The sequence below is a fragment of the Halyomorpha halys genome, unplaced genomic scaffold (genome assembly GCF_000696795.3).
Source record: "Halyomorpha halys isolate HHAL.00 unplaced genomic scaffold, Hhal_1.1 Scaffold187.1, whole genome shotgun sequence".
Lineage (NCBI taxonomy): Eukaryota > Metazoa > Arthropoda > Insecta > Hemiptera > Pentatomidae > Halyomorpha > Halyomorpha halys.
In genome coordinates this window covers 144848-167303 of record NW_027113649.1, presented here as the reverse complement: position 1 = coordinate 167303, position 22456 = coordinate 144848, and the positions used below count along the sequence as shown (strand labels likewise).

At 29.0% G+C, this 22456-nt stretch overlaps 1 protein-coding gene across 1 annotated transcript in view; it reads left to right on the top strand.

Moving 5' to 3' along the window:
- Window positions 1–22456, top strand: part of LOC106679263 (uncharacterized) — a 44090-nt gene that overhangs the window by 15556 nt on the left and 6078 nt on the right. The gene's annotated exons all lie outside the window — the stretch shown is intronic.

Genomic DNA, 22456 nt, shown 5'->3' with positions numbered 1-22456 from the left:
TATATATTTTTTTTTAAGTTATTAATATTTACAACAGTGTTAAAATATCAAAGTAAATTTGATATTAGTTATAATTTGGCATGATACAGATGTGTGGAGAATCTACTGATTGATAGAACTCCGAATATTCATAATGTCACATTAAAGAATAAATAAATTCCTTTAACATATTATTTTATGTTCTTAGATATTTAATGTTTAAAATTTCGATACCTAAAATTTTTATTTTTATTTTGTTTACATGATTAGAATTACTTGTGTGTGTGCCAATAATTGATATCGGATTTAGCGACACTATGTCCAAAAACTGTATTTTTCAGTAAAGTGAAACAATACATTTTTACTTATGATTTAGTTCTACACCTTATTACATGCTTATAAATTATTCTTAATTCAGAATTTTATTCTGCAATAAGAATAAAATAGAAATATAATATAGAATTAAATCATATAAAAAAATCAGTTCCTTCTCTCTTCTATCAGATGGAGTTTTCAGTTATGTGAAAATAGCCATAATTTCAGTGACGAAATAATACAATAAGATTAATACTAAAATTAACTAATTTTCCCCATTGTTCTTGATCATCTCAAAAGCGTTGAAAATAAATTAATTTAATTTTCGTAGGAAATTTTATCAATTATCATAAATAAAAAAGTCATCAATTATAATGTTGAGATTATAATATATCAACAACAAATTATAGATGAAGAAAATTACTAAAAAAAAAAATATCAATTTAACTAATACTTTCTATGATTACATGTGCCAACAAAAAAATCATCAAATATTTTTTAAATGATCTCTAGTTGTCTCGTCGTGTACAAACAATTAATTAAAGTCTTAAATTTAATTACGTAACGTATATACATTTTAGACCTGATATTTACACCAAAGATTATAATGAAATGATATTTTCTTATATAATCTATTTTTTCTTATACCAGATAACTAAATTTGTATTGATTGATAATGCAACATGCGGCATGAGTGTGGTTCTCAGGAGAGTTAGCTGAAAGAAGGACCGAAAACTCCTGAGAATAAAGAGCTTGTTGACTGCTAGGGCACAACTGTCATGAATAGTAATTTGTAGCGGAGCCAGATCGACGATAGGACTAAAAGAGACCGGCTGTTCCTGGGAATGTAGTAACCGGTTCCGAAATAACCGATTAGGACTTTTGTTTGGTACCGATTACTTCAGCGGGAAACCTGTTGTGGCCATAAATAACCGTGAGTCAGCAGAATATATCGCTGATATTTATGTTGTGGCTATCATTAGCGGTCTGACGACATATTCGTAGAGGAACAATATCATTGTTGACTCTACTATTTCGTGGATGAGAAATGCATATAGATACTGATATAGTTATTGCATAGTATAATTGCAATATGTTTTCTAACTGCCAAAAAATAGAAATAAAAACTTATTGATTTCAACAGTGTTAAGACTTAGCCAACAAATATACATGTATTTGTTGACATCCTTTATTTTACTCTTAGATGTTATTAGTTTTCTAGCAGTGTTAATAGAAGGCAACACAGAAATAATTGTCAGCCAAAGTTTTTGCAAACCAATGTGACGGTTACAACGAAAGTTTCATAAATTTTAGTTTCACGAACTTGAAATGTTAAGAGGTAAATAGGGAAAGTAATTGAAATACATGGAAGAGGCTATCTATGGTTTATTGGTACAAGGCATTGGCAAAAAGAAATCCGATTATGACAGTTTGATTGGTCTGTAGCTTTAAACTTCTGTTAAAATGTCAATGTACCAATTATTAACGATTAACGATGGAGAATGCATCATATGGGAATAAGATCTGATGCGTTTCAGAGGCTCATAGCGGTCTTTTTTATAGACCATCTATAAAAATTGCAGAGGTATTGTGACTGCTCATTGGTGAGTGGGGAAAAATCGAAAATTGTCAACTATTTTAATCGGATTTCCCAATTTATTGGAGATCTTTGGTGTATTCCCTGAAATGTACTCTGAACATTTAACATTTTTGGAAAAATTAAATCTTTAGATAGCGTTAACTAGGAATTTCGCAAGTAATAACCTCCTCTACGCGTTGGTCCATTGACAACTTTTGGTAGAGTCATGGTGTGGGCCGAACAATACTTCGCATAACCGATGGGACATTGATAGCTGCCTTAGTAAATTTAGAAATAAGGAATCTTCTCCAGCCTCTGTGTTTGTTTAACTTAAACATATTTGAGTGCATACAGAGATGCTATTCAAAGAAGTTTATCTTTCTGAAATTTGCAACCCCTCTCGCTTTGAGAATTAAAGTACAACTCACAAACAGAAAATGTTTATGGAAACTGGAGGTAAAATCATAAACAATACAATAGAAAAGTGCAAAGAGATTTAACTTCACCCAATATTATTTTAAAAAATGTAACAAAACATTAACTTTTAATGGAACATAAATTTATTTTATTACTTTTTTCTCATATCAACTTCTTTCAAAACATTTACAACAGTAAATAAAATTATAACTTTTAATATTATTATAAATAAATACTAATTAATGGTAGAACAGTAGTAGCTAGTTTTAGAATACACCATATTCGTTTTTGACTAATTTAGTTTATTTCATTCCTACAATTCACTCCTAACTACATTCTTCCAATTACTTTTAACAATATTTTGGGCAACACTTAAGTAGTAATGATATTTATTTTCTTACGAAGTGAAAAGATCTCTCATAAGCGTGAAGTGTTGACCTCGCTGAAAATATGCCCTTGACCAGAAAAGACCATGCAAGCGACACTACTTCAGGGATACACGCTGTTAGAAACGAGCGCTGACTTAGACTTCTGAGAATATTGACTGAGCTATTGTACCGGTTTATAAACCAAATATTCTTTTAAAACCTAGACTGTATTCTTATTTTTTTTTATTTCTTTACTATCCGGTCGGTTAGTTTTTTTAATAGTTGTATATGGTGTAGTCTCGTATAAAGCACACAACTAACTATTTACAATGGTATAACCATGAAATATTATTATTATAAATAATAAAGATCAATTATAAAAAGTAATAATAATCCAGAAAAAATAGCAAACAATATTTATAGAATTAAAAATAAAAGCAATATATATATAATATGTTTTTTTAATTATTTATTTAATGTAATTTACAACTGTACAAAATAATACAATAGGTAAATATGTAGTATGTTTCATATACACTTGAAAATCTTGGGAAGGAACCACCCATTGGTGGTACTTCAAACATTAATTTAAATTAGAAGGTCCCGTGGCTATCTTCTTTTCAGACGCCTCGGAGGATTATCTGGGATTGTTAAGGATTAAAGATTAAGAATTAATGGGTTACAATGGTTAAGGAGTTTGGAATGAAAAGACGGATATCTGTTTTGGGTCAAATTTGCAACGAATGGGATGTTAAGGTCTTTGTGAATGAGTTTATTTGTGACGTAATAAGGAGCATCAAGGATTTTACGTAGGATTTTGGATTGTAACGATTGAATGCGGGAAGAATTTGATGGTTTGGTGGAGTCCCAGAGCCGAATTCTATATGTCCAAATTGGTCTGATGATTGTAGTGTATACTAATTTTTTGTAGTGAATGGGATGTTTAGAGCAGTTTCTTGTCGTTTCAGTCTAGTATGTGGATTCCAAGTAAGTCTCTTGTCAAGATGGAGTCCTAAGTATCGAATCTGTTCAATAGGCATTAGTGGTGTATTTAGAAAGGATACTGTAGGACAGAAGGGCAGAGGTTTACGACGGAGAGTAAAGGTGATCTGGTGGGATTTGTCAGGATTTATTTTGATTCCCCAGTTTTGACACCATTCTTCATTAGATGTTATGTGTGCCTGTAGTGTTTGTGATTCATTAGTTGGGTCGTTGTTTACAGAAAGTATACATGTGTCATCAGCGTATGTTGTTAGGACTGTGTTAGGGTGGGTTGGGATGTCAGCTGTATAAACCGTATAAAGAATGGGACCCAAGATACTACCTTGAGGAACACCGGCGGACTGAGAATAGAGAGATATATTATATGTTAAAACATAATCCCCTGGCAAAGCCCTTCCGTCGTTGGGATACAGGACCATTACCGATATTAATATCGACCTTTTGTAACAATACTCCGATAGTGTTGAATCCAAATATCGATATTCCCAATATAAAATGTGTTCGATACTATGCGAACCTGGAGAATTGGGGGCCTCTTCAGCCTTAAGGACCGGGGTAAGTTTCTCTCCTGCTCCCTCATTTTTTACTCACTGTGTCCTTGATATTATTTTAAATACATTTCAAATTAGGTAAAGGAAATTGGAGCATCCCTAAAGAATGCCTTTAATATTTCTAAATTGTTCTGACGTATTTATCTTGTATCTTTTCTGATTGTCTTTCAAAAATTTTCCTGACTGTGAATTTATGACCAGTGTAAGACCTTTCTGCTGTAAAATCACAATGCTCTTCAGTAGTCAAATTCGCACTTCACCGTGTTTTTGAATGTTTTGTCCAACAGTTTCATAATTGGGTTTGTCACATATTAAATTATCCTATACTTACCACATTCCTTTCTATCTTCTTTCTTGAATATTGGAGTGATAAATCCTAGCTTCATCTCTTTAGGTATAGATATAGGGAGAACCCATTAAAATTGCGTCAGTAAGATCTGTTAGTACTTCACTTCCACTATATCTAATTAATTTCGCATCCTAGGTGGAGGATTTCCCATTTTTCAACTTCTTTATTTCTACACTCTGATCCTCCTGTCTAGTAGATAGAAAAGTGACAGTGAAAGGAACCTCTCCTCCTCTTTTTTTAAATGCATCCTCTCTTCATTTAACAGCATTTTAAAGTATTCAGAACAATGCCCTGTTGGTATTAAATTTAGCTTTGCTTGATTGTTTTTATGTTTTTTTTTGTTTTCTTATTTATTTACTGGACAAATTATTATTGATTTATTATTATGAAAATGGTCACGAAAACTTATAATGTAAAAACGTTATTAGAGTTCTACTAATGGGTAGTTTCTCTGTATCTATTATGGTTTTAAATCAAATTTACTGGATGTATTATTATGTACAGTTGTAAGTGTCAATAATGATATAATTAAAAAAAAGTTTTACTGGATAAATTATGTCATTCCAAATAATTAATCAAGTATTGAGTATTATGAGAAATGCCAAAAGAGAATCCTGAATGACAGAGGCATGATCTAGGTCTGAGATTTAAATATACCAATAGATGTTTTTTTCTTGGCTACTTTCATTCGGGTGAAGGTTGCCAGTCTCTTTACAAACAGAAGTCGTATACAAATCATTTTTTTTTTCATCATTATTTAATTATATTCTGAATTACTTTGTCAATATTTATTTCTTAATTCAGTGAAATATTTTGCATAATGCTAATTTTACTTACTGTTAGCAAAGATCTCGAATTATCGAAATCATGGTTACATTTGTGCATTTGTACTACGATACAGAATCTATTTGGTGTTATTGCTTAAACAAAACATTTAACATTACTATTACAAATACTTTATGGATTCATATGTTAAGAAAAAAGTAATATCTTCCTAACTCCTAACTAATAATCCAATTTCCAGAAAAAAATGTTAAGAAGACACAATTTGAAAACTGCATTAAATAAATAATTGCATTGATATATGGTAAAGTCATAATATGTGAATAATTTTTGGTACATTTAAATGCATAGATTCATGAAATTTAACTAATTAACAAATACAATTAATTTTATAAAATAATTAAAAAACAGATTCACTTGGTGAGTCATGTTTTTATAAGTATCAATTGTATGTAAAGGACATGTATAATTCAAATTTAAAGCTGCTAAACCACAGGGCTCTGCCAGTATAAGAAAAAAGGACATACGATTTATTAATAATTAGATGATTTAATAGGGCTAGGAAACTAATTCAAAAGTGACAAATTTTAAATATTTATCTTAAAAAATTATAAATAGAGAATATTGAAATTACCTAAATAAACATTTAATTCATTACATACATGTTTCTAAAAATTTAACTTTTAACGGATAAGAATGCCAATTTCCAAAGACCTGAGGCTTACAATACGTGTGATTCGATATGTAGAACACTCAATATTATTTTACCATACTTTTAATAAATTCGATTGATTAATAACCAAAACATATTCGAAATGATTAAGCAATGTGCAACTGTCATTAATATTTATCCCGTCTTTCCGTTGCGATTACCATGACGTTAATAATGATTAGAGGGTATTTAGGTCGCGATAATGATTGTAATATGTGATCATGTAAAGGATGACACGTGATAAATATACACCGGATATACGATATTCGGAAATTCGTACAAGAATTTAAACGGATAAAATACAGTATATATGTATGTCGAAGCTTCCATAGAAATCTCTAAAGTTTTTTGATACGGAATCTCCTGGAATAAATAATGTAACAGGACGCGTTGTAAAGTACTTTCTTGAAACTTTATTGTCATGTCTCAATTTTCTAAGTAAAAATATTAATTTATTATTGGTTCTTTTGGACCAGAAAATAATGATAATAATTATTTTAAGAACTAAGAATATTTTTAAAAAAATCATAAAAAACTCAAGTGCATAGGCTTATCCAGAGGAAGGGCATTGGATGTCGTGTAAAGTTATAGGATGCTTGTCTTCATTGGCCAGAGCATTAGCAAATTAAATACAGCAAGTACATAAATATATCTTATATATTTATGTATATATCTTATATATAAATATCTCATATACATATTTCAAGAACATAAAGAGTTTATTCTAATATTATTATTTTTTTATTTTTTTTGCGTTCACCTAAAGATAACGTCTAGTTCCACCCTTGCTGCCATTCACTCATTTCCGTTAAAAGGATTATTATTTTGTAACTAGTTGTATCTGGACCCTTATTTGAATAAATATCTTGGGATTTTCGATGATGAATATCTATTATGTTTGTTTATTTATTTATTTATTTTTTAACAAATTGTATAAAATTAAGATAATTCATTATTTTTTAATTTAGTTCCTAAAAAACCAATGACATCCGATGACGATGTTGTGAATGACGATACAATAATTCAATGAACCGATGTTTTACCTGAGTTTTAGATCTACGTATGAAATGGATACATTTTTGAGTATGCAAAAAATATTCCATTTTTAATAAATATTTCACATAAGAAAAACGTTGCTTTTTAATGGAAAATTATTTATTTATGTAAATCAAACTAGTAATTATTAAACGTTTATAAACCCGTATAGTTAGTTTGAGTGGGGAAGGAGTATTCATTCAGAAGTAAAAGACATTTAAAATACAGAAAGCGTTTTAGATATCGTTGTAGATTGTATAGAAAACGTTTTAGATTGTAATAACTTCAACCCATTAGCGCAGTTAAAAATAAAAAAAATAAGAAAGACAAAGGAAACTTTGGGTAAGACAACAAATATATTTCAGATAGCCACCAAAAATGGACATTTTATAATTTGTTTTGATTCCTTCATTTTTTCCTCCTATTATTATTTTTGCTAATTATTCATCTCTTTTTATTTATTTATAAAAGATATTCACGAATATTATATCTCATTACAACATGAATATTATAATAAAGATATTTATGAACATTATTTTTTCATATTTAAAACATTTGTTATATATTTGAGATAGCCACCAAAAATGGACATTTTATAATTTGTTTTGATTCCTTCATTTTTTCCTCCCATTATTATTTTTGCTAATTCGTCATCTCTTTTTATTTATTTATAAAAGATATTCGCGAATATTATATCTCATTACAACATGAATATTATAATAAAGATATTTATGAGCATTATTTTTTCATATTTAAAACGTTTGTGTCCTTAAAAAAAACAATTAATATTATAAACATTAAATTAGTCCACCTATTATTTTCGTACATACTATATTTTTATAGTGTCATTAGGAAATGAAAACATTCCCTTTCAAATTCAAAATCATGTAATTTACTTTTTAATGTTCTTAGTAAATTTATTAAACCCTTATTTTTATAAATATTATTAGGTACTTATATAAAAAACCTCACGTTAGCATCAAAACAGATATATAGAGCATCAGATAATGAAATGCAAGCCCGCATGACTCCCGACACTAGTTCAAGGTGAACCGGCTTTGTATCAGCAATTTTACCACCATCACTGTTTAGTATCTGTTATTTATTTCGTACTGTTTACAATATTTCTGTTTCTGAATGTGAATTTAAATTTATCTATTTTTATCGTGAAAATTAATTATTTTAGAAAACAATAATTTTATATTTCAGATTATCTATTAGTGTAGAATGGGGAAGAAGGGGTGTGAAATGAATACTATGTTTATACACTGTGTTTCAGTATAAGGTGGATTCCAGCGAATATTAAACAACAACATTTATTATTCACTACTGTAAAAAAGTAATCGATTGCGCATTCTTCATTGAAGTTATAACTTTTCGATTATTCTGGTTTACTACTCATGGGTATACTAGAATGAAAAGAAATATGACGATTTAAAGACTAAATATTAGATTAAATATTTTCCTAGAAAATTCAAAAACCCCTGAACCGCGGTAATTATCTCCGTTACATTTAGAGAAATAGTAACAATACTGCATATTACAATCAGGGGCAACAATTCAAGTATATTAAAATCGAATATAGTTATATTCAAATTTACAAGAAGTAAGCTAAAATTACAATATATTTATTACGGTTTACAATACTGATTTCTTAATTTAAATAATTATTGTTATTCCTAATATAGTTCTATCACATATTTGAACTGTATATTAATATATTATCTCAGAGTAATGACCTCAGTTTATTGATCTGTTACCGAGAATGTTCAATTTTCAAGTAAATAGTAAATTTATAAATTAAATATAAATAGAAAATTATAAATATAAATTATAAATTAAATTAAATGTAAATAGTTTCAAGTAAATAGTAAATAGTAAGAAAAGCAATTTAATTTAAAACAAAGAATATTTCTGTATTTAATCATCTCATATTATCTCCTCAAAAATATTTATGAATACATGAAATTGGAAAAAAAATTATTACTTGTAAAACATACAGTAAAAAATTAATCACCTCGTTAAGTGATTTACGAGTATTCCAGAGACTTAGGTATTTATTTTCCGAATCTTCCAACTATATCTTAACGATTTGTTGATAATCATCGGATATCCTGGTTTCATCATTAACCTAAAAGTAGCCTTTCAGGCATGAACTACTTGGAAGAACAATGGCAAGCGGTTATTCTTTTATATTGGACATAAAGAAGTAGGTCTACCATTCACATCCTTTTAATCTATTCTATATTTTTAAACTAGCTGACTTTTTTTCACATATATCTACATGGTTTTTTTTTCCTGGCTATTCGATATCTAATAGTTCCTGTATCTATTCACCACATGCACCCGGCATATTTAGGTAAACGAATAGATTTATTTTCTGAATCTAAAAACGTAGGGCTGATAAGTATGATTCAGTATATTTATATTATTTGTTACACTATCACTTGCCGAGGTTAAAGTTAAATAGATTTAATAAGTGCAAATACAATCATCTCCTCGTACATAAGGATACAGAGGCGTATAAATATACTGTAAGAAAAAAGATACAATAAATAACAAATAGTTACTTAAAGCATCTACAAACAAAATTCCGTTATGTAAATTTTCTTTTAATAAGAGCTGAGAACCTAGGTACAGTTTAGTAACAAGATTTGAACGTACCGTTTCTCCACACCTACCAATCGAGTTTGTCTGGGTGAGAGTGAAGATTTCTCAAACCAGTATATGCGATTTCTGATTTCTTCTTTGAAGCATTCCTATTTCACACTCTTATTTGTGAAGCTAATAATAAAATATTAGTACAGCATTATTTAAATTTTTTTTTCAGAGTAGGCGTTCAAAAAACGTAATTATTTTTGTAATCTGATACCATCGGTACAAATGTAAAATATCGTATCTCCAAATTTTAGAGAATGGTATTCAAAATATGGTGGAGGATTTAAGGCAATAGCCAATTTCTGAGTTCAAAATTATTTAATTGGTCATTTCATATTTTCAATCATCTTCATACTTGACTGAAAAAAGAAGAAACTGCTCGTAGATTTCAATGACTTCAACACCTACTTGAGAAACGGTCTAAAGTACACTGTGTACTTATAATCAGGCCAATGTGGAGATAAGGAATTGAGTTTTGGGGCTCTACCAAAGAATCAAATACCTCCATGCAATGCAATCCTTACAATTCAAAATCCTCCGTAAACTCCTTGATGCTCCTTACTACGCCATCCATAAAGACCAATCTCAACATCCCATTCATTGCAGATTTGTCTCAAAATAGATATATCTCTTTTCATTCGAAAACCCTTACCCATCCAAACCCATTAGTTCTTTATCTCTCATCCTTATTCATCCCTGTTAATCCTTCTAGGCGTCTGAAAAGAAGATAGCCAAGGGATCTACTATTTAAAGAATTTATTAAAATACCACCATTGGTTCTTCCCAAGATTATCATGTGTTTTGAAATATTTATCCCATCTACGTGTTGTGTTATTTTTTTATAAACAGTTGTAAATTTCAGTAATTAATTTACTGAATTAATATCATTAATTCGGCATTACGAATGCACTTTATTGAAAAAAAAATTCAAATGATCTTTGAACTTTTTTTTTAGTATGACAAAGAGAGTGCACTTTATTGAGACCAACGTTCAAATGCAAAAATATCCATAATAAAAAAAAATTAAGATACGCTGCATTGACAGTATACTGTCAATATTTTTGTTTATAACTGTAACTTAAATACCGTAAGATAATGAGTTACATTATGATAAATGAAGGTTAAAAGTGAAGAAACTTTCTGTCGTTACTCAAACTAATAATGAATTATTAAATATATTGTCCTTATATGAGGCGTTCGATCATAAAACTTGATTACTTAAATTGTATATAGTTTGAAGCTTTGGGCATCGCCGGTTTTTTTTAGGCTTATTTGAATAACAGTTTGTAAGAATCTTAACATATATATAGAAACTCATTCACAAAGACCTTAACATCCCATTCGTTGCAGATTTGACCCAAAACAGATATGCGCCTTTTCATTCCAAACTCCTTAACCATCCTAACCCATTAATTCTTAATCTTTCATCCTTAACAATCCCTGATAATCCTCCGAGGCGTCTGAAAAGAAGATGGCCACGGGACCTTCTAATTTAAATTAATGTTTGAAGTACCACCAATGGGTGGTTCCTTCCCAAGATTTTCAAGTGTATATGAAACATACTACATATTTACCTATTGTATTATTTTGTACAGTTGTAAATTACATTAAATAAATAATTTTAAACAATTTTTTTAAAAAAACATATATATAGGTTCAGTCTTTATTTCTAAAAAAAACTTCATAGAGTTCTGATGTACGCTAATATTGACCCAGAACACTACATAGGCATTTCAGTATCGATTTCACACAAATAAATTGTGCCATCAAGATTAGTAATAGGGGAAATATAAATAAGTATGATGGTCAATTTTGCAATCTGAATGATTGAAGGCGAAGGCCGTATTGTGATGAGGCCAAGGTGTTTCGTAATCTTGGATAGGCCGCTCCCTCCAGACAAAGACAACAAGATGGTATGTCTTCTGTATATTTTTCCTCAGGTTGACAGAAGTAACGGGAGTCTGACGGGGAAGGATAAAGAAAGGAGGAAACTTAATACCTCTGAGTATAATGAAAACGTGAATGTTTCTGCAAATACATCCCTGAGCTCGCATATCACAGGCACATGTAATTGTATAGTATGTATACATATTGCAAAATATGCTTTTAAGGTAAGATAATCCTAATGAATTAAGATGAGATAATTACCTAAAACGCGTTCTTATCTTTTTTTGTAAATGAGACTTTTAATTATAAACAAAATTCATAATTTTTCTGAAAATAGCATAAATATATTTTTTACAGCATTTCAGATTATAAGGTATATTCTACTATTTAAAGTATAATTAATATTCTAAAATCTATTTTGAATATGATAAGACACGCTGGTTACATGGGTGAATAGGATCGTACACCAAGAAATTGTGAAGGAAGATTATAATCTATTTCATGTATCCGTGACACTTCGGACTTCATTGTCCATTCTCAATCGCTTATCTAAAATTCACAGTACTTTACATGTATTTCAGCTTGACTGCAATTAATATTATATATATTTTAGTCATGGTTATTATTTGTTCTCCATATAACTGTACAAATATACATTAATACTTAAAAGAGCTGAATGGTAGATTTGTGATATGTTTTTTCATCGATTTTAAAACCTGGCATGCGTTTATATAAATCTATCTTTTTTCCAATTTACTAGACCTCTTTGTAGGGAGAGGGGGTTACTTTACCAAACCCACCTAGCCATTTAAAATATTTAGGATTGAAGGAATTTGGATATGTATGTGTGTAATCATAAACTATTTAGTCAAATCTACTTTTATAAATTTATCTCATTCTTTCTTTATTCTAGGTGCTCTTAGATCAATAATTTTTTTGATTTTACGCTCTCCGTTTACATAAAATAAAATGTGAAGGATTCATCATATTTATTTCAGGGCAGTTAAGATCAATATAAAAATTAATTGGAAAAATGTAATCAAAATTACTAATGAAGATGAGCAATAAAACTTAATTTTGTCTTTTTTAACATTTCTATTTGTTTTAATTAGTTCTTACGGTAAAATTGGTAAAAATATTGGATTACACCCTATGACGTTCGTCGCGAATTAGATTCTTTGAATTATTTTTTTTGTATCACATTAAAATGTTTAGGTACCTACTTCTTCTCTCTTAGTAAAAATGATCGACCATATTAGAAAAAACATTTGACCAAGCTTAAAACAAAATAAAAAAAAAAAAATGAACAAATGCAACTGGACCTTAGATCTTAAACTTATATAACGAATTATTTCTATAATTTCCGATACAAATAAAATAAGATTGGTTTAATTTTCTAACAACACGTATGCCCTGGTAAAAATGTTGAAAATTATCGCGATATTACGATATAGAGTCCTTTATTTAGTAGATACGGTGATGGACTGCAATGAAATAGGAGAACAAAACATTAACAATAACGTATATTTATAATTTTGACGAATCGCCAAAAGAAATGTGAGTAAGATGGATGAGATAATGGATAATAAGAAATATTTAGCTTTTTTGCTTAAAATGAAATAACAATAAAATTATGTTATTTTATTTATATTATTATTCTAGAGTTGAATAATGAAGATGATCCCTTATTTTTAAAGTGCAGAAATTGGAAAACTGTTGAAAAATTTGTTCGTTTGAAATTTAGTGAAGTTATAAATACATAAAAACGTCTACTAAGTATTAGTGAGATGATTGTTATCTATATTAGACAATAACAGGTCATTTAGGCATGAAGACTTGAATTTTCATATTTACATTTATGCGAATAACCGTTAGTCAAGGAGGAAAGGAATTTGTTTCTGAATAGAGGACGAAGACATCTTTTTAAAATCAAATTTTTGTTCTGAAGAGACCCTAATATGTACGAATTTATATATACCATGAAGTAAGAAGTTATATTTTGTTTCTAAAACATTTTAATAAAATAAATTTGACCTTCCGATTTTTTTTTCATTTATGATATAATACAAAAAAAAAATCCAAACACAAATTCTGTCTGTACAGTTGCAAAGAAAGAAGAAAGTCGGTTTGGCCCAGGTCTGTGGTCTATTTAGAGGACATAGATACAAAAATATTTTATTAAAAAGGCTAATAGAATAACTAATGTTTTGAGAAACCTTAGCAATGCGTCCCTTGCATGGAACCACAACTTTAAACTGCTGTAGCATGAGTTCATGGTACTCTTTGCCGTCCCCCTCCGAGAAAAAATAATCAAATATTTATACACGATTTTACATAGCTTTCGGAAAAAATTAAAAGGTGAGGGAAGTGGATGACCCTAACTGACGGAAGATGGTAATTCTAGGCTACTATTGAGGAGTAGAGCCAAAATGAGTGACTTACTCGAAAGGGTGTATGTTGCCTGAGGAAGTGCTTTCCTCGTGCTATTGTGGATTATTGGGTTTCACAATTCCTTGCAGGGTATAGAAGATACCGAGCATGCTTCATAATCTCGACAAAGAGCATTAACATCTATGTCAATACTGTGAAGCTTGGATTTGGCCGAACCTCTTGTTGTCAAAAGATAAGGTTAACAATTGACAAAAACTGTATATAATAAATATCTATAATAACCAAATAAAGATTTAATAACTAATTTTGTAAAATTGTTTCGGCTTAAATGACATTCTTTGGAACAAAGAAAAGAAAAATTCAATTCGCAAGATAGGATTAATTTATCTACATGATAAATGATAATATTATGTACTACATACTTAATTTGTTTTGATAAATAAAACGAAATTAAAAAGCAAATAATTCACTTTTTTTTTTAATAATATTGAAATTAAATTTTAAAAAATTGAACCCACATAAGCAAAATAAGGAACTAAATAACATATTTTTGAAATTTTGTTTTATAAACTATATCATTTTTCATTTGCAACATAAAACTAGTGCACATCGTACATATCACTCAATAATAGATGTAAATAAAGCCTTCGACTTTTGTTGAGTGATGAAATAAAATTTTCGATATAGCTTATAAAACAAAATTTATAAAAAATAAATATAATTCAATTAAATAAATTTTAAGAATATAAATACGAAAACTACAATACGTCTATGAACACTGTATAATGACATTTCAATAGAATATTTAGTTGATAGTGATGCCTAAAATAATCAAGAGAATTTAAATGACTATCAGATTTGATTCGCGAATTACGACGCCTGCTAACCAGTGAATAGTTTCGCAAGACATTAACATTAAAAAAGCCGCTTGTTATGAGAGGTGTTACGGGATCTTCTGACTTGAATTAGCAACTATCTCGATGAAGCTATTCTCTAGTCTAGCAGCGATTGTAACAAACTGCGCACTAAATGTTGGTGCATTGTAGAAGGACGTTTTACGATTTCATTATATTTTGCAATACTCTATTAATGTTGCGTCTCGCAGATGCATGCATAATAACGTCCTGCATAGGAATAATCCAGCATATTGACTCAGACATAAAATTTAACTATCAGATTTTTGTTTCATTTACTGTTTTTAATTATTTATTTATCCTGGGGGAAAGTCCCAAACAAACAGGATTCGCCACACTATATACGAGTAAATATTTTAATTTTATAAGTTACATAAGTATACGTTATAATTATGTACAAGAGGAAAAAATTCTGCTTTGATACGTATAAAAATCAATATAAAGAAAACAATCAGAAAATAACAAAATATAGACGATAATTTGTTATTATTCTGATTGTACAGATATCGAAGTTATTTATGAGAATAAAATAATGTATGTTCGATTATAAAATATACCATATCTAAAAAAATTCTATTAATAATAAAATTGATATAGTGTTCTATACTATAAATGGGTGTATACAACGTGATGTAAATAAATACTACTTCTTACACATCCAATAAAATCATATAATTTATTCAAATAGATAGAACAAAAAATATAGAAAAAATAGTTTATTGTTAATATAATTGTTACGAATTTATAAGTTTCAACTTATAAAAGTTCTTTTTTTTTTTTTTGGAATTGTGTTGAAAATTAATTTTTAGATTGAGCCATTTTACGTTTTTTATACTAACTGGTTATGTATTTATTAAGCATGATTTAGTGGGAAGGATGCCATCTAAATAGAAACTAATTTTTCTTGGGGCAGAAAATTAGTGGATATTAATAATTCGATGACCTGGATTTAATTATGTTGGTAATATGTGACAGATAATGTTATCGTTAGTCATTGTAAATCATTTAGCTTACTGAATGAAAAAGGTTTTCAGTTTGTTTTTTTTTAATTGCAAATAGTTCATTCTTTAATTACTTTAATTGTGTATATTTGGAGTATGAATGTAATTTAGATGATGTATTTACTAGAGAATCTTAGTACTTACAGGAGATTCTTAATGTTTGTATTGAAAAATAAAATATGTTGTTAAATATGGTTTAGTATTGGAATCAACTGTAAATTTGTTGTTGTGGGCTAGTTTTATATCTTACTATCTTTGAAGTTTTTATAAGTCCATATGAGAGAGCGATTTTTTGTTTCTTAGCTATCAAGGATACACTTTAAAACTACACCGGTGAGATTTTCTTACAAAAGAGAAATTCTCACTTCACATGAAAATCCGTAACATGTTTCCATCACTCTCAGAAACTACAACTACGTGTTTTAGGAGTTCTGTACTCGTATTATAGTAGAGAAAATATACAACACATAAATAAAACAAAAGTGATGAAAAAGAAGTTAGTACACGCAATATCGTCATTAAATCATAAGAACTACAGACACACATAACATCTATTGAAGAATGGTGTCAAAACTGGAGAATCAAAATAAATCCTTACAAATCCCATCAGATCACCTTTACTCTCCGTCGTAAACCTCTACCCTCCTGTCCTACAGTATCGTTTCTAAATACTCCACTAACGCCTGTTGAATAGATTCGATACCTAGGACTCCATCTTGACAAGAGACTTACTTGGAATCCACACACAAGACGGAAACGACAAGAAAATGCTCGTAGATTCCGATTGCTACAACACCTACTTAACAAACGCTTTAAACTTCCCATTCACTACAAACAAATTAGTATACACTACGATAATCAGACCAATTTGGACATATGGAATTGAGGTCTGGGGCTCCTCCAAACCATCAAATTCCTCCCGCATCCAATCCAATATCCTACGTAAAATCCTTGATGCTCCTCATTACGTTACAAATAAACTCATTCACAAAGACCTTGACATCCCATTCGTTGCAGATTTGGCCCAATACAGATATGCGTTTTTTCAGTCCAAACTCCTTAACCATCCTAACCCATTTATTCTTAATATTTCATCCTTAACAATCCCTGATAATCCGCCGAGGCGTCTGAAAAGAAGATGACTATGGGACCTTCTAATTTAAATTAATGTTTGAAGTACCACCGATGGGTGGTTCCTTCCCAAGATTTTCAAGTGTATATGAAATACACAACTTATTGTATTTATTATTTTGTACAGTTGTAAATTACATTAAATAAATAAATAAAAAAAAAATCATAAGTATCTTTCTCAAATATATTCAGATTGTTGAGCTGAATGAAGGCCTACTTAAAAGAGTCAGTAACTTAGTAAAATAAAAATCACGACAATACTAATAAATATAACAAGAATTTAAAAATAAAGTATACATTTCTGAAACTTCGAAGTAAGCCTGCTTGTTCTTAAGTATTCGTAGAAACAACTAAAATATGTTAGTTTTAATCTTGCGTGCCCATTTAATCGTTGATGTGTTTCTGTGATTACATTTTCCAAACCAGGAATTTAGAGTGAACTAATTGTTGTCTTGGCAATCAGCCACGGCCTACTTGGAATGTTCCAATTTTAATTCCTGTACATTTTTAACAGAAATGAAAGTCCGCTTACAGCGGACTGAGCTCAATGTTTTTATTTTACAATATTAGTTTTTATAAAAGATATTCAAACAAATTAAATTGGTACTTTAATTGATTTTGACAAAGCCCTATTAATAAAATAATATATATAAAACTCGTCTGTCTTTTATGATAATATTTCGTTAGTTTTTCAAGAAAATATGGTTGGATTGATTTCGACTAAGCGTTTTTGCTTTATTGAGCCGTGAAGAGGTTTTGTGCAATGCCAATCGTCAATTGTATCCTTAAAACAAAATGGCAGAGGTTCAAAAATCTTGATGGTTTTTCCATTTTCCAAAAAATCCGATTAAGGCCAAACTTGTTATTGGTTTCTGGTGGGGGGAACTAGTTCGGCGTGATTCATTTCTCAAGACCACCGAGAAATAATTATTGACTGCCCCAGATGAGAATCGGACCACAATATACTGATTAAATCGCTCTGGGACCCTCTTCCCTCGTATTGTTGTTAATCAGAGTTGGAAAATGTATTTAGGAACGTTAAATTGTTATTCACAATCTTTAACCTAAATGGTGGACGTACTAAACTTAGGTTTGGTTGTTGTTTGATCAAAAAGTAAGATAAATACTAGAAGACTAAAAGAGCTATTTATGTCCAATAGTTCTGGAAATATAGCTTTTTAAAAAGCAAAATTTATTAAAAATCTACTGAAAGATTAGTAGTTAGTTAATTTATTTTGAGAAATCTATATCGCAGGAACTATGTGACGTCCAGATGTATATTAGAACTGAAATTAAAGCTAGTTTAATGGACTATAAAGAAGTTTATGGCCATTACCTTCGTAGGAATAGTAGTTTTCATGATATTTGCTAAAATAAATTGATTTATAGTTGTTCGGACAATAAGTTTGATTTATGAAAAACTTCATTTCAGAAACCATTGGACGTACAGATGTCTGCCAGCGCTCAAATTAAAGCTAGTTAAATTTAATAAAAAATAGTTAATTATGTTTATCTTTGTAGGAATTGTAGTTTTTTTATGATATTTGACAAAATAAACTCACAAAATGTTAATTTCTAGTTCGTATAAAATGTTGGATTTTTGAAAAAGTATATCTCTGGATCCATAAGACGCACATATGCCTGCCAACACCCAAAATAAAGGAAATTTAACTTACTATAAAGTAGTTTATGACACTATCTTCGGAGTAGTAGTTTTTATGATATTCACACATGAATATAAATTTGGCAAATGAAAATTTGTCCGAACAACTATAAATCTATATATTTTAGCAAATTTCTTGTAAACTATTACTTCTACGAAGATAAACATCATATACTATTTCATAGCTCATTAAAATAGCTTTAATTTGAGTGCTGATAGACATCTGTACGTCAAATGTTCATTGAGATATAATTTTTTTAAAATAAATTCACTAACTACTGATCTTTCAGTACGTCCCATTCAACATTTTTATAAAATGTTGCTATTTAAAAAGCTATATCTCGAAAAATATTTAACGTAAATAACTCTATTAGGACTCATATTTTAGCAAATTTACTCTTCTTTAAACGACGTTCCCTTAGGTTTTCTTGTGTTGTTCCTACTTTTTAAGATATAGAGCTCCGAATGATTTTTTTTTATCGCTTTGAAACAGTCGCGATTTTTATTCCCCCTACCTATACTTGGTAGACTCATCAATTTTGGCTATTAATTATACATAGCTTTCATTAAAGTAATCAAAAGTTGGGATGAGATAACTGCCTTTTTTCTCCTCTTGGGCTCTTGTACTAGCTGGTCTATCTTAGCCCTAGATATTTGAAGCTTTCTACTATCAAAAACGGTTTGTCGTACATGCAGACCATATCGGTAGGGTGGTTTTTTGCCTTACAATCAAATATTTTGTTTCAGGGATAAAAATGAAGGCTTACCTCTAACTTGTTAAAAGTATATATTAAATATTAAAAAATTTATATTACTTTATTTACTTAATTATTACTTAATTAACTTTGAAATATTTATTTCTTTAAATTATTTATTTCTTCCATTTGTTTTCCTAACATTTGTTTTCTAAAACAATAAAGTATCCCAATGATATGAAGATAAAAATAACAAGGAGTAATTTTAACAAATAAAACTGAAGAAGCAAATGTAGGTGAAAGTGAAAATCGTCAGTCATATCGTTAATTATACATCAAAAGTATACTGAGTGAAATACTAACTTGTACAATAATAAGGGACTAGTACAAGGGACTAATCAAAATTTTGTTAATAATTTATTTCTTAGATACATGCTATTTTAAAAAATAAATAAAATTGCAATAGAGTTATGGATTATATTTTCAATATTTTAAAAATACAAATGTTAATTCTAAAATTGCTAATATTTCGTTTGAGTTTACCAAAATATTGTATTATTTTAGATCTTATTTTCATCACATCTCTTTTTTCAAACCTACTTTAATCTCAACACTTTTATCCCAATGTATATTTTTAAGCATTTAAATGGCATTTATATATTATTTTTATACTATCTATACATAGATTATGAAGAAAATACTAGTATTTGGAATGTTTTTCCCTGTTTTATAAAATGAAAGCAACATTCCAAAACGTAACATTAGATTATAAACAGTATTTTTTTTCTTTCTAAACAAATCTTATGGTAAATAAGAACAAACGTATAACCACATGAAACTAAACCCAGTGAGATCAAGATGAGTCGAATTTCGCTCTAGCAATATCCTTTTCAGTATTGAAGGTCAGTTTTTTTTTTTTATTCTTCGCCCACGGCAATGCAAAGAAACCAAATATGTACATGCAAACAAGGAGTGGTACCTCAGAGGTATAAAAGAAATTCGAGGATACCAAATTCGTTTGGGATGAGGTTACCTGATGCAAATGGAAGAGGGAACGGACCCCGTGAATAATCGGTAAACCGAATATTTTAACTTTTAAGACGGAAACGTTAAAAGTTTAGGTAACAAAAGCCGATATGGAAATACTTTTAATTCCCATTGTAATGTCTATCAATAAATTTGTTTAGTTTTTTTAACTGACATTAATTCACGTTGTATAAATTAATTTTAAAACCTATAATAATAAATATAAATAAACGTAAACATAATAATCTCTGTAACATAACATAACCCCAATTAAAATTGGGGAATTTAACTCTTTTATGTTTTAACTCAAGTAATTAATCATAAAGGTACAATTTATTTAATAATATATCATCATTAAATTATTATTATTTTTTAAGTGAGGTTTTTTGACTAACTATTAAATCAAATAGTGTTGAGATATTTTATATATTATTTTTATATAGAACTGATCGTAGTAAAAATTTTCTATTGCTATAAAAACATATTTTTATTGCTTAAATTATATAATGTATTAGAATGAATAATGACAAAAGCAGATAAATGTGAGGAAGCAAATGAATGTAAATGTTAGATAAAGTTATTCCGTAAAATTATTTCTTAGCTTTGTAGTATATTATAATTATGTTACATATCAATTCAGCAATGAATTATCTACCCACCGTTTGATTTATTAAATCTATCATATTTATAGTGATTTTATTAATAATTTAGTAGTGATACAGATTACTGTGGACTTATATCAATTAAAAAGTTTGTTTCTTTTATGGAAAATTAAAATATTTGAAACGTTTTTCAATTCTTGCAATTTTTTTTTTTTTAAATTGAAGCTAAATTTAAGGATATTTTTAAACCTATAAGAGATGATGGGGGTATTAAAATATGTTATTTGTTGTCATAAAGAAAACATAGACATTAGGCTAGACACATAAATAAAAATGTTATGAAAAGTTGGATTATTATGGTATTTAATATTTTGATTTTTCTAGCGTTATGCGAGTGAAATTTAATTGTTGGCTTTCCAGACATGGTTCATTCTTTGTTTAAGGCTTTCGGCGTGATCAAAGAAAGCATTTGTATTTCTAGGGATTGTATTATCCATTTTAGAAGATATATTCATTATCGGGGTGGTTATCTAACCGGCTAATTGGTCTAACCGGGAGTGGTTATCAGTTGATCGATAGTTTTAATTATTAATTGTTGACTAGGGTGCCTAGATTAGATTAGGATGACAATCATGTTTTAATTATATGTCGCACCTGTCGTCATTGATGGAATATTGTTTACATCATTTGAAATTTAACACATGAGGGTTTTGGTCTGTTTATAGTCAAAGTATATCATCACCAAGGCTGGATTTATTACTGAAGCCTCCTTAAAAAAAAAAATCCGTAAATTTTTAACTTGGAAACATTAACGATCTCATCTGAACATAAAAAATATGGCGCGATGCGTGCATCAAACAACTTTCACTTATTGCATTACTAAGAGTGTAAATCCTCCGTCGTTCCAAGAACGCGACAAATTCTTTACTATCACGTTGTCAAAACTTCTCCTTTTAGTACAAGAGCCCAAGATAAAAAAAAAAAAAAAAGCCAGTTGTTTCTCCCCAGTTTTTGATTACTTTAATTTATAATTCATTATTTTCCCTTCCGAGGTCATTATTCTTTAATCTCAGATCAGACTTCAGATCAAAGACCAGTCATGTTTAAAAATGTGTTTTTCCATAGAAAACTCAAATCAGAATTTTTTCAAAGTCACAAAACTTTCCATAACTACATTTTCACACAGATAACCGTTAAATACTTATATCATTTTAATTAATAATATAAAATTTAATTATTTGAACCTCATAATTGAATTTCTTGAAGAGCCATGCCTCAAATTACTTATTGCAAACTGCCTTTGTAAATTTATCCTGATATGGAAAGAAATGCAATTACCTGAGAACTAAGCAAACAAAGACCACTACCTAATATATTTATCAATTTTGAAAAAAAAAA